Here is a 12,309-nt window from a genome sequence, read left to right as displayed (position 1 = left end):
TATTGCATGATAACTGTAAGAATCAATCAGAGGAGGTTAGAAAAGGATTGGGAAGAGAGACTGGATAAACAATTCACAAAGAAACAATAGGTGTATATCTGTATGACTCCCACATGTGCAGCAAAGTCTATAAGATTTAGGATCTTTACTCGGAAGTGTTTACACAGGGATTTTTATACCCTAAGTAATTTTTCCTCCGGTAGATAGCAAATTATGGAGGTGTGATGAGGAAGAAAAAGGTAATTGGGAACATATATTTCGGGAGTGCAATGAGATAGCAGACTTTAAAAATTCCCTGCAGATTACTCCATCAGAAATACCTGTTGAGCAAATTGGTATAGCCAAGGAAATGATTTTCCAGCTATGATACAAAATTGGAATTGCCTAGACGTAGTAAGGCGTTGCTGAGTCTAACTATGGTGGCTGCCAAAAAAGTAAGTACTAGAAAATGGAAATCAAAGTCTAAACGAACTGTACTTGAAGTAGTGAACATAGTAACCGAGATAAAACAACTGGAAATGGGAGCTTTAGAAAATGTCAGGGAGCAAACTACGTAGAAAAAATGGGAATTGTGGGAGCAAAACGTGCAGAATAACATTTTTAAGGACAATTAAAAGAAGGCAGAATTTGAATAAGCTATGTAATGTTTGACTGACGATAACTGGATAGATTATAACTGATAGATAATGTTTTCAACTAAAAATATGTCAGCACGGTTTGTTTTCATTATATAAATGTATGATTGCCTATAAGTGATAATTTAATAAAACTATTTCTTGTTTAAAAAAAAAAAGAAGAAACAAGCTAACAGAAATAAAAAGTCTTATTACACTCGCCTACAAGATGGCCATAAAAGCAACCCTAAAAAACTCTGTGCTTCCTTATCCTGTCTCCTCAACCCAGGTACAAAAAAGGATCCCAGACCATACTCCGCATTCCCCCTGTTCAACAGCTGCCTATTTCAATACATATTTCACAGAGTGCATAGGCAACGTAACCCCAATCTTGTCTCACACACCACATTCCATGCAGCCAGCTTCCCCTACCTTAGACCCTGGCACATCTCCTTCACAAAACTCACCTAAATGCAACCTCTCTGAGGCATAGACAACTCCACTCACTTTACCTTTCAACCAGTTTCTATAACTCTCATAAGTAAACTTTTACGTAAACTAAAACCTTGTCCCTCCTCAGCTGACAACCTTACCCCAGAATACCTAAATCTAGCTGGAGAATGCAGTACCATACGCAATCAGAATTTTTATTAATAGCACATAAAAATCCCAAAGAACTTGAATGTACCCAGCAGCAAAATATTGAGAACCTCAGAAGCCCAGTAAGGAAGGTAGCTGGAATAAATAGTTCACCACAGCGGAATAAAATCATCCAATTTAATGAGTAAACAGAGCTCTTTCGCAATGATAACCATTGCTTCTTCAGACAATTCATTCAAAAACTAACTGCACCCAAATACTTTACTCAAATTCAAACCAACCAATTGTATTACAAATAAATTAATTGCCATGGTTACATAAAACATTTAAATAAAATTAAAAACAGAGTATATTGTATACTACTATTTCATGGATACATATATCTTAACATACTATTTTATAATGTAATAAATGTTTGCACTATAAATAATCTGCAAGTACTTTTCAAAATTTTAAGGGTTATTTTATTTTGTTTTTCTGGATTTCAGAGCTGGTTTCAGAGGAACACTATTATTCAAACCTTCTCCCCTGTGTGCCCCCAGCCTTAAAATCCAGTGTGTTTCCATATTTTCTGTAGTATTTACAATGTCTCCCATCCTACTGTTTACACTCTGAACATGCAAGACTTGAAACAAAAATACATGTTCTTCACCTTTTGCCAGGGTATGCTTTGTCAAGGCACTATACTCCTGTCCCTTCCTTGTGCAGTATAGATGATCCCTAATTCATTCCCTAACGTGGCGATTGGTCTTACCTACATAGAGCTGAAAACATATTTTACAATGGGTTACATATACCACATTGCTAATATCACATTCCACTGAGTTCTTAAGCTCCCATAAATGCCCTGTTCCTGGATGTTTAAAAACTCAGGACTCATCTATGTAAATGCAGTATGCATAGTTTCCAGACTTGTATACCTTTTACTGCATTCTCTCTCATCCTCACTGTCCTCTGATAGCATAAGTGTTGTTTTAAGTTTTTCTTGTTTTTAAATACAAAGTGTGGTTGTGTACCCACTACATTAGTTATATCTTCATCTACTAGCAACATGTGCCAATTCTGTTGAATAATAATTTTGAATCTACTTATATCCATAGTACGGCCGAATCAAAGGGGTGTAGGATATGTTATTGTTCTTAGTCTGCACATTTTCTCTTGTGACTCTGTCCAAGTAGTATGGCTTAGCTTTGCCATATCTTTCTCTGTGCACACTTTGATATACTCTATTAATCTCTTGTTCACTATACTCCCTGTTCATGAAACCTGTTTTCAAGTTCCTTAGTTCATTCACATATGCTTCATCTTGGCAGCAAAGGCGTGACGCTCTCATCGCCTGTCCCCTAATAATAATAGGAAAAATACGTTGATGTGCATACTGTGCCTGTGTAAAAATGTTGGGCGATAACATTGCTTTCTATGTAACTGTTGGCAGACCAAGTATCACCTTCTCTGTAGACTGTGACATCTAGAAAATCTGTACTTTGTATAGAATAATTCATGGTAAACTTCAGGAAGTCACTAGTGATATTAAGATATACATAAAATGACTACAATTGTTTTTCACTTCCTTTCCAATAAACAAAAAGATCATCTACAGAATGCCTATAAAAGGCTATTTGGGGATTAGTCAATAAGTGTTCGTACTCCCAATTTACCATGACTAAATTCGCATATGTATTGGCACAACTAGTGCCCATAGCAAAGGCACGTTTCTTTGAACATAAAAATATTATGGTCAAGCACCATTTCTAATAACATGCAAAGAAAATCGGTCTTACTTAGAGAATTTACCTTGTCTCACAAGTACTGATTTCACCATAGTAATTCCTTTGTCATTAGGTATGCTTCTAAATAATGAAACTACATCAGGTGTAACTAACATACCTGTACTGGCCATTTCCATGTCTTTCACTGTCCCATACAGATCTGCCAGGAACTGCTCAGAGTCTTTTAATACATACGTGAATTCATTTAATGCTATTTTTAGTTCACTGTCTAAATATACAGAGATGGGTTCTGTTAGCCACCCTGCCCCTGCTACTATCTGTCCAAACAGGGTTTATTGGATCTTTGTGTATTTTTGGGAGACCATGTATTTGAGGAATCAGTGGACTTTCAACAATGAAAAACTGGGAAGAGTTCTTTACTTACTAAACCCATACATTTACATTCATGTATAATACTTGCAATATGATTACTCATTTCAAAAACTATTCTTGTGGGTACTATTTCATACATATTTCTATCGGATAACATTTCCTGCATGGATTCATAGTAAAAAGCAGAATCTAACACCACAGTAGGTCCCCCCTTATCGGAAGGACGTATAACTATGCTGTCATTATTTTGTAAATTATGCATTGCATTCACTTTTTGACAAATTATACCCACGTTCATTTAAAAAATCACATTCATTATTATATACTGCATTCTCACAAGCCTTTAAAAAGTTTGCACATTATACGGTAGCACTGCCATATACATACTGTTTTTCCTTGAACTGAACAGTTCTCACTTCATTTTAATTTCTAAACTGTAATTTAAGTGCTATATTTCGCGTAAACATTCTCAAACACAATAACATTTCATTAATGTCCATTTTACTTGTAGGAATAAAACTCAAGCCGTTGTTCAATAAAGAAGTTTCAGCTACTGTCAATTCATACCTTGATATGTTCCATACTAGGTCTCCTGACCACACCCCCCACGTTTTCTTTAAGGTGTATGTTTGTAATTGACCTGGTGCTTCTTTCCGTTTCTGACCTCCTCTGAATACATCTTGTTCCACTGATTTCTTCCTCCCTACTCAAAAAGGTAGGGGTAGAGCAGGAAAAACCTGCTGCTGCCCTGCTTCCATGTTTATTCTTTGTGTAATAACAGTTTGTTGTTAAGTTACTTAGCAAAGCTTCGTTCACTGTTAAACATGAATGAACTTCCATTGATGTTGAATGAACTGAAGCTATCTGATTAGGTGAAGGAATACTCCCCTCTTGCTGTTGATTCATTGTTTCCCCTTCTTCTGTGGATGCATTGGTTGCCTCTTCAGACCGTGGCTGTTGCTCCTCCCTCTGCCTCTCTGTCACTCAAACGAATGGACTTTCCCCCTCCTTTTCTGATTGGTTACTTGCATAATTTCCAACGACCCATTGGTGGTTCCCCTAAATCGTGGAATACGATTGGTTACTGCCTGTTCTGTTGCTCTACAGGCTTGGGCCAAGTAAACATATGTTGGTTAGAGAAATCCATCAAATCTCTAACCAATTTCTTTTTCTTCTGCTTTAGTAACTTCACTTCATATCTGAGTATTTTGTCTATGAGCTTATGCATGAATACCTCAGTCTCATCTTCACCATGCATAGCCGCCAACTCTTGCTGTTGCTTACAGACCTTTTCATTCAACTCTTGCTCTATTAGTTTAAAAAAATCCAAGAGTAGTTGAATATATGCTTTACTAGTATTTAAATTTATTTGCTGCCATTGCGCCAGCAAACTGGGATAGGTGTTCCATAGGTCGGCATATTAAGAACTCTGACTCCTCTGGGCACCACATTTAAATTCAAGCAGTCTTCAAAATGAAAGCGTTGACTTTGAAGCCGCTTATATCTGTATAAGTAATTTTCTAAATTTCTTTTTAAAGTTCATACCTGTGATTCATTGTTATCTGTTTACTCATTAAATTGGAAGATTTTATTTCACTGTGGTGAACTATTTATTCCAGCTACCTTCCTTACTGGGCATTCTTATTAATAGACCTATTACAGAATCCCATGTCCCTAACTTGTGGAAAATGGCACACATTATCCCTTTACGTAAAGGGGGTAATTCCATTGACATTACAAATTTCTATCCCATAGCCATCCTTGTCCCCCCCGTCTAAAATCATTAGAACGTGTAGCTCAACAATTTCTGTGCTATCTCTTACAAAATATGATGATCACCAGTACCCAGCGTGAATTTCAGTCGGACTATAGCACCTGTACTGCATTACTATCATTTACAGACACTGTCAGTAAAGCTCATAACTCTAATAAACGTGTATCTGCAGTATTTCTAGATTTATCAAAAGCCTTTGACATGGTCTGTCACAGTAAACTCTTCAATCAACTCTCCACCCTAGTATCTCTATCTATTCAATGGTTTTCTAGCTCCCTTGCCAACAGGCAACATGTAAAATGGCAAGGGTCCATCTTTGCATACCTTCCCACTTCCACAGGAATCCCACAAGAATCCATCTTTTCCCTCTACTATAAAATATTTTTATCTATAACCTACCTCTATCTTCTTGTGAAGGCACCTCGATTCACTGTGCAGATGACTCTGCCTTCATCTGCTGTTCAAATAGCTTAACTCACCTCCAAGAAATCACTCAAGCTGTCATCTCCATTGAAACCTGACTTAGAAAAGCCCAGCCCTTACTCAACCCCCCAAAACACCAAACACCTCCTCTTTACCTCCAAAATTCATACCCCTAACAAAGCATCTTTCAAAATCTTTTCAGCAAGTGGCATTGAGATTGAATTAGTTCGCCATACCAAACTTAGATTATTATTTGTTATGACTCCTAATAAAGTTGACCTTCACATTCAAAGCAATATCAGGAAAACCAATCGAAAAACAGGCATGCTGTACAGAAACATTTTCTGAGCACACCCACAAACATTACTCTAGCCAAAACCTACTTCCTGCCCTCCCTACTCTATGGAGCGCCACTTCTAACTAATTTACAATCCTCCATAAAAATCAAACTTGAAAGCTGCTACAACAAAATTGCCACGTTTGCTACTAATTCCTTCTCCTTTACCCACTACTGTACACCTCTGCATACCCTTAACCTGGCTGGAACTCTCTCTGCACCTCTCCCATATTCAAGTTATAAAGATATATAAAATTGTACACCAGTTAAAATGCCCAGATCTTACTCCTTTAATCGGCACGTATTTTCCAAAAAGAACTCTTAGATCAGAAGACAAACAACTTCTCAGCATAAATAAATGGAATAAATCCCCTGGACAAAGCCTGTACTCATACTCAATAACAGCAAAATCTGAGCTCCTTACCTCTGACCAACAGAACTATTTCTAACCTCCCACATTTAAATGCTCCCTAAAAGAATATTTTACAAAATCATGGACCTGGTCCTGTACCATTCCTGGATATGTTTCACTCCCTCCTCTTCAACCTAAGTTGCACCTCACAACCCTCTCCCAGCCTCTCCTACTCCACAACTTTCTTTTGTTTTCCTACTAGCTTACCTTATCCACTTTCTCTCTGCACACCTTTTCTCTGCTTCTTTCTCTTTCCTCCCTACTCACCTGAGCTACCTGAAGGCACTATACTTGCACTCCCTACTCACCTGAGCTACCTGAAGGGCACCCTACCTGCACTTCTCTTATAATCTCCTTCTGTCAAGCCTTCTTCCTTCTGTAACCATAACAGGAACACCATCTCTCATACTAAGACATCACTTCATTTCCCCTCACTATCTCTAATCCCCAATATCTCTTTAAATGTCTTATTAGAATTGTCTCTGGTCTCATTTATCACATAGTAATCTATGTAAAAATAATATGACAGATGAGTTTTTCCTCACATATTTCTACAACTCATGTTGTTATTTTTCATTGCACTCTGCTATGAAAATTACATTCTAGGATTTTCTCATGACACGTTTTTTACTACTATGTTTTGTAGTTTCACATCACACTTAGTAATTTAAAATTTCTGTAACTGATTTTTGAAGATTGTGATTGTGGAGCTCTTCTCCTCTGGCCTCCACTGAAAATTGGCACTTTTGGCCGAGTCAGACTTTCCCTGTAAACAGATGTCAAATCAGTAATTAAAAACTTGTATAAAGCAGAGGAATGTGGAAATCAGGCAAAAGCACACATGAAATAGCTACAGAAGACTTAGCTCTGCCATGTTTAAAAGGGCACACATGAAATAGTTACAGAAGACTTAGCTCTGCCATGTTTAAAAGGGCACACATGAAATAGTTACAGAAGACTTAGCTCTGCCATGTTTAAAAGGGCACACATGAAATAGTTACAGAAGACTTAGCTCTGCCATGTTTAAAAGGGCACACATGAAATAGTTACAGAAGACTTAGCTCTGCCATGTTTAAAAGGGCACACATGAAATAGTTACAGAAGACTTAGCTCTGCCATGTTTAAAAGGGCACACATGAAATAGTTACAGAAGACTTAGCTCTGCCATGTTTAAAAGGGCAGACATGAAATAGTTACAGAAGACTTAGCTCTGCCATGTTTAAAAGGGCACACATGAAATAGTTACAGAAGACTTAGCTCTGCCATGTTTAAAAGGGCAGACATGAAATAGTTACAGAAGACTTAGCTCTGCCATGTTTAAAAGGGCACACATGAAATAGTTACAGAAGACTTAGCTCTGCCATGTTTAAAAGGGCAGACATGAAATAGTTACAGAAGACTTAGCTCTGCCATGTTTAAAAGGGCAGACATGAAATAGTTACAGAAGACTTAGCTCTGCCATGTTTAAAAGGGCAGACATGAAATAGTTACAGAAGACTTGGCTCTGCCATGTTTAAAAGGGCAGACATGAAATAGTTACAGAAGACTTGGCTCTGCCATGTTTAAAAGGGCACACATGAAATAGTTACAGAAGACTTAGCTCTGCCATGTTTAAAAGGGCAGACATGAAATAGTTACAGAAGACTTAGCTCTGCCATGTTTAAAAGGGCAGACATGAAATAGTTACAGAAGACTTAGCTCTGCCATGTTTAAAAGGGCAGACATGAAATAGCTACAGAAGACTTAGCTCTGCCATGTTTAAAAGGGCACACATGAAATAGTTACAGAAGACTTAGCTCTGCCATGTTTAAAAGGGCACACATGAAATAGTTACAGAAGCCTTAGCTCTGCCATGTTTAAAAGGGCACACATGAAATAGTTACAGAAGACTTAGCTCTGCCATGTTTAAAAGGGCACACATGAAATAGTTACAGAAGACTTAGCTCTGCCATGTTTAAAAGGGCACACATGAAATAGTTACAGAAGACTTAGCTCTGCCATGTTTAAAAGGGCAGACATGAAATAGTTACAGAAGACTTAGCTCTGCCATGTTTAAAAGGGCACACATGAAATAGTTACAGAAGACTTAGCTCTGCCATGTTTAAAAGGGCAGACATGAAATAGCTACAGAAGACTTAGCTCTGCCATGTTTAAAAGGGCACACGAAATAGTTACAGAAGACTTAGCTCTGCCATGTTTAAAAGGGCACACATGAAATAGTTACAGAAGACTTAGCTCTGCCATGTTTAAAAGGAGATGAGGCTCAACAAATAACAGTTAGGATAGAAGGACATAAAATGGTGATCTATAATAAATCTGCAGGAAATTCTCTATTATTAGGTAGTGTTCCTGTGGACGTTTGGAAGGTAGGAGGGAAGAAAGTGACAAAGATCTGTAAGTTTTTGCTTAACAATATCCTAAAAAGAGGGGAAGTACCAGCATCGTGGAAAAAGCTGTGCTGGGCTTGTTACCTGAAGACGGTGAACACCTATCAGATCCAGCTTAATATAGGCTCATTTCAATTTTAAACCATAATTATAAAGTATTTATGTCTATGATAGCTAAAAGAATGGCACAATGGATAGATATGCATCAGTGTGGTTTTGTGGAGAGGAGACAAACATTTGACATTTGTAGAACAATAATAACCCAGAGAGAAGCAGAATGTAAGCAAATAACCACTGTTGTTGGTGGGTCTTGATGCAGAGAAAGCATTTGACAGAGTAAGTTGGAATTTTATGAGTAGCACAGTGGAAGCATTTGCATTCTCTGATGCAATAATAAGGGTAATTGTGTGGATGTGTGTGGGATCAGAGGCAAAAGTTAAAGTGGGAGGGTTCCTCTCTGATAAAACAAGGGGCTCAGAAATTTAAGGGTATAATTAGTATGGTAATCGGGAAAAGTTGGACAATAGCCTACCTTGACCTTGCAAAAGCCTTTGACACAATACCCCACTCGGGCATCATAGACAAACTCACCAGCTTAAATGTAAACCCATATGTCACAAGATGGATTGCAAACTGGCTTAAGGACAGAACCCACAGGGTCAGAGTTGCTGGAGCTATGTCAGACTCTAAGCCAGTCACAAGCGGTGTCCCACAGGGCTCAGTCCTGGGACCCCTCTTGTTCGGCATTTATTTTTCCGAGGTACAGGCAAACATAGGAGGATTGTGGCTGACAAAGTTCGCAGATGACTGCAAACTGGGCGTCATAATTGATACTCCAGCGGACACAAACATCCTTCAGAGAGGCCTCATAGAAACGGATAATTGGTGCCAGAGCCATGGCCTTAAGCTGAACGCCAAAAATGTATAGTCATACCCTTTGGGAAAAACAAGGTACCCACAAATTACCACATAGGTGGTAATCCATTAAATCTGGAAGAGGTAATCAGGGACCTAGGGACCCAGGTTGACAGTAACCTCTCATTTGACACTCACATTGCCAAAGTGGTTAGGAAGACCTTCTATATTGCCCACCTTATCATGAAGGGTTTCACATCTAGATCAAGAGAGGTCATTGTGCCCCTGTACTCTTCTCTTATCAGGCCAATGATTGATTACAATGCCCCATTTGGGATGTATCTCACCCGACACCTGCAGCAGTTGGAAAGACCCCAAAAGTTCCTCACCAAGAGGATAAAGGGTCTTAAACATATGTCATATGCTGCCCGACTGAAAAAACTCCAGCTCTATTCAGTCGCATACCGCCTACTCAGAGGTGATCTGTGCCTGACGTACAAGGCCATGTCCAATTCGGAATTAATGGACATGCTCCACCTCAGAAAATCCAAATCCATCAGAGCCACGAGAGCAAGAGACTTAAACCTCAACACAGAAATAAATAGGACGTGCTGGAGGGACAGATTCATAACCCAGAGGCTCCGTACACTCTGGAATAGAATCCCAGTCCATGTTAGGCAGAGCCCCTCACTGATTCTATTCAAGAGAAATCTTGACGAGTGGATGGGAGATCGTAGGTTTACCCTGGGGGTCATCTCTGTGTCACTACTAGACAGAGGCACAGTAAACTAAATCCTAAAAGGGCGTAGTATTCTCATCCTAAGGGGTGGTGAAAGCCACACACACTCTGGCTAGGCTTATAAATGCCCTAGGGCAGATAGCCTAGTACGAACCTATGAACCTATTATGAATCAGTCCCACGTGTGTGCTGGTGATAGTCTGTGTATGATCCCATAGAGTATTTTTGAGGGCCAAGTATACTTTGCTGTCAATGGAAGACTTTTGTCGGGTATCTGTCAAGCATTGTGCTACAGGTGACAGTGGAAGACTTTTGTCAGGTATCTGTCATGCATTGTGCTACAGGTGACAGTGGAAGACTTTTGTCAGGTATCTGTCGTGCATTGTGCTACAGGTGACAGTGGAAGACTTTTGTCAGGTATCTGTCGTGCATTGTGCTACAGGTGACAATGGAAGACTTTTGTCAGGTATCTGTCGTGCATTGTGCTACAGGTGATTTTTCTCAAAGATTTACTGAAGTGGTGAGTGCCTCATCCATCTTGTTGATTGCTTGTTGTAACGGGGCTCATCGGTACTGTTAACCTGGGGGAAGAAGTAGATATGATATAGGAATAGCAGTGATTAGATTCTGCCTCATCCATCTGTTTCTAACCTTGTTGACTGCTTGTTGTAACGGGGCTCATCGGTACTGTTAACCTGGGGGAAGAGTAGATATGATATAGGAGTAGCAGTGATCGGATTCTGCCTCATCCATCTGTTGTTTCTAACCTTGTTGACTGCTTGTTGTAACGGAGCTCATCAGTACTGTTAACCTGGGGGAAGAGTAGATATGATATAGGAATAGCAGTGATTGGTTTCTGCCTCATCCATCTGTTGTTTCTAACCTTGTTGTAATGGGGCTCATCGGTACTATTAACCTGGGGGAAGAGTAGATATGATATAGGAGTAGCAGTGATCGGACTCTGCCTCGTCCATCTGTTGTTTCTAACCTTGTTGACTGCTTGTTGTAACGAGGCTCATCAGTACTGTTAACCTGGAGGAAGAGTAGATATGGTATAGGAATTGCAGTGATCGGATTCTGTTACAGGTCAGCTGAGGGCTTGCAGTATATCCCATGAATGCACTAATTTGGAGTTAATCAGAGTCTCTTTAATTGATGGCAGGTGTGTACCCAAGAAGACTGAATGCTGTAATTAAATCAAAAGGTGCTTCAACAAAGTATTAATTTAAGGATGTGCACACACAACAAAGTGTTAGTTTAAGGGTGTGCACACACAACAAAGTGTTAAAGTGTGTGCACACTTTTGCAACCAGCTTAATCACACAATTATTTATTGTTGTCTCATTTTTTTTATATCACAAAAACATGGCATTTTAACAGGAGTGTGTAAACTTTTTATATCCACTGTACACACACACACACACACACACATATATATATATATATATATATATATATATATATATATGTGTGTGTGTGTGTGTGTGTGTGTTGTATACACTTTTTGTGTGACAGTATAAGGGAAGTACAGTAAAGGGTGTAAAGGGAGGTGAGAGAAGTAAAACGTTGAGGTGGGACAAAACGTAAAGTAGAAGAGAAGGGAGGGAGTAGCACAAAAAAGGAGAAAACATAGTAAACCTGGCATACTAGTGCCAGTTTACCAGAGCAAAGGAATCATCCACAGGTGTGGGCAGTGCAGTAGGTATGATTGATAAATAAATATGCAAATTGGTAGAAAGCAGAATGGGAGATGAATAGTTTGGATTCAGATCAGAATGCAACACACACCCATGTTTGGTCTCAGAGGGTTTAGCAGTGGGAGTGGGCGTACATCAGGGCTCAGCTCTGAGCCCTCTGCTGTTCATACTTGTGAGGGTCATCATTAGCAAACAGGTCGGAGGGGACAGATTAACAAAGGAATGCATGCAGACAGTTTGGGATTACAGGTAGACTCTGAGCAAGAACTTCTGCAAAGGATAGGAAAATGGAATATAAAACTGAAAGCACATAGGATGAAACTGAGTACAGATCAAACAGTTGTAATGGAAGCAAATGGGGGCAATAAA

General features: G+C 39.1%; 1 protein-coding gene across 1 annotated transcript in view; it reads left to right on the top strand.

The window, feature by feature from the left end:
* TUBGCP6 (tubulin gamma complex associated protein 6) overlaps nucleotides 1-12,309 on the top strand; it is a 1,304,734-nt gene that overhangs the window by 452,065 nt on the left and 840,360 nt on the right. The window lies entirely within an intron of this gene.

Source organism: Protopterus annectens, chromosome 11.part0 (assembly GCF_019279795.1).
Source record: "Protopterus annectens isolate FY-2018-M chromosome 11.part0, PAN1.0, whole genome shotgun sequence".
NCBI lineage: Eukaryota > Metazoa > Chordata > Ceratodontiformes > Protopteridae > Protopterus > Protopterus annectens.
Note: the sequence above shows the minus strand (reverse complement) of the source record. Positions and strands in the feature narration are given on the sequence as shown.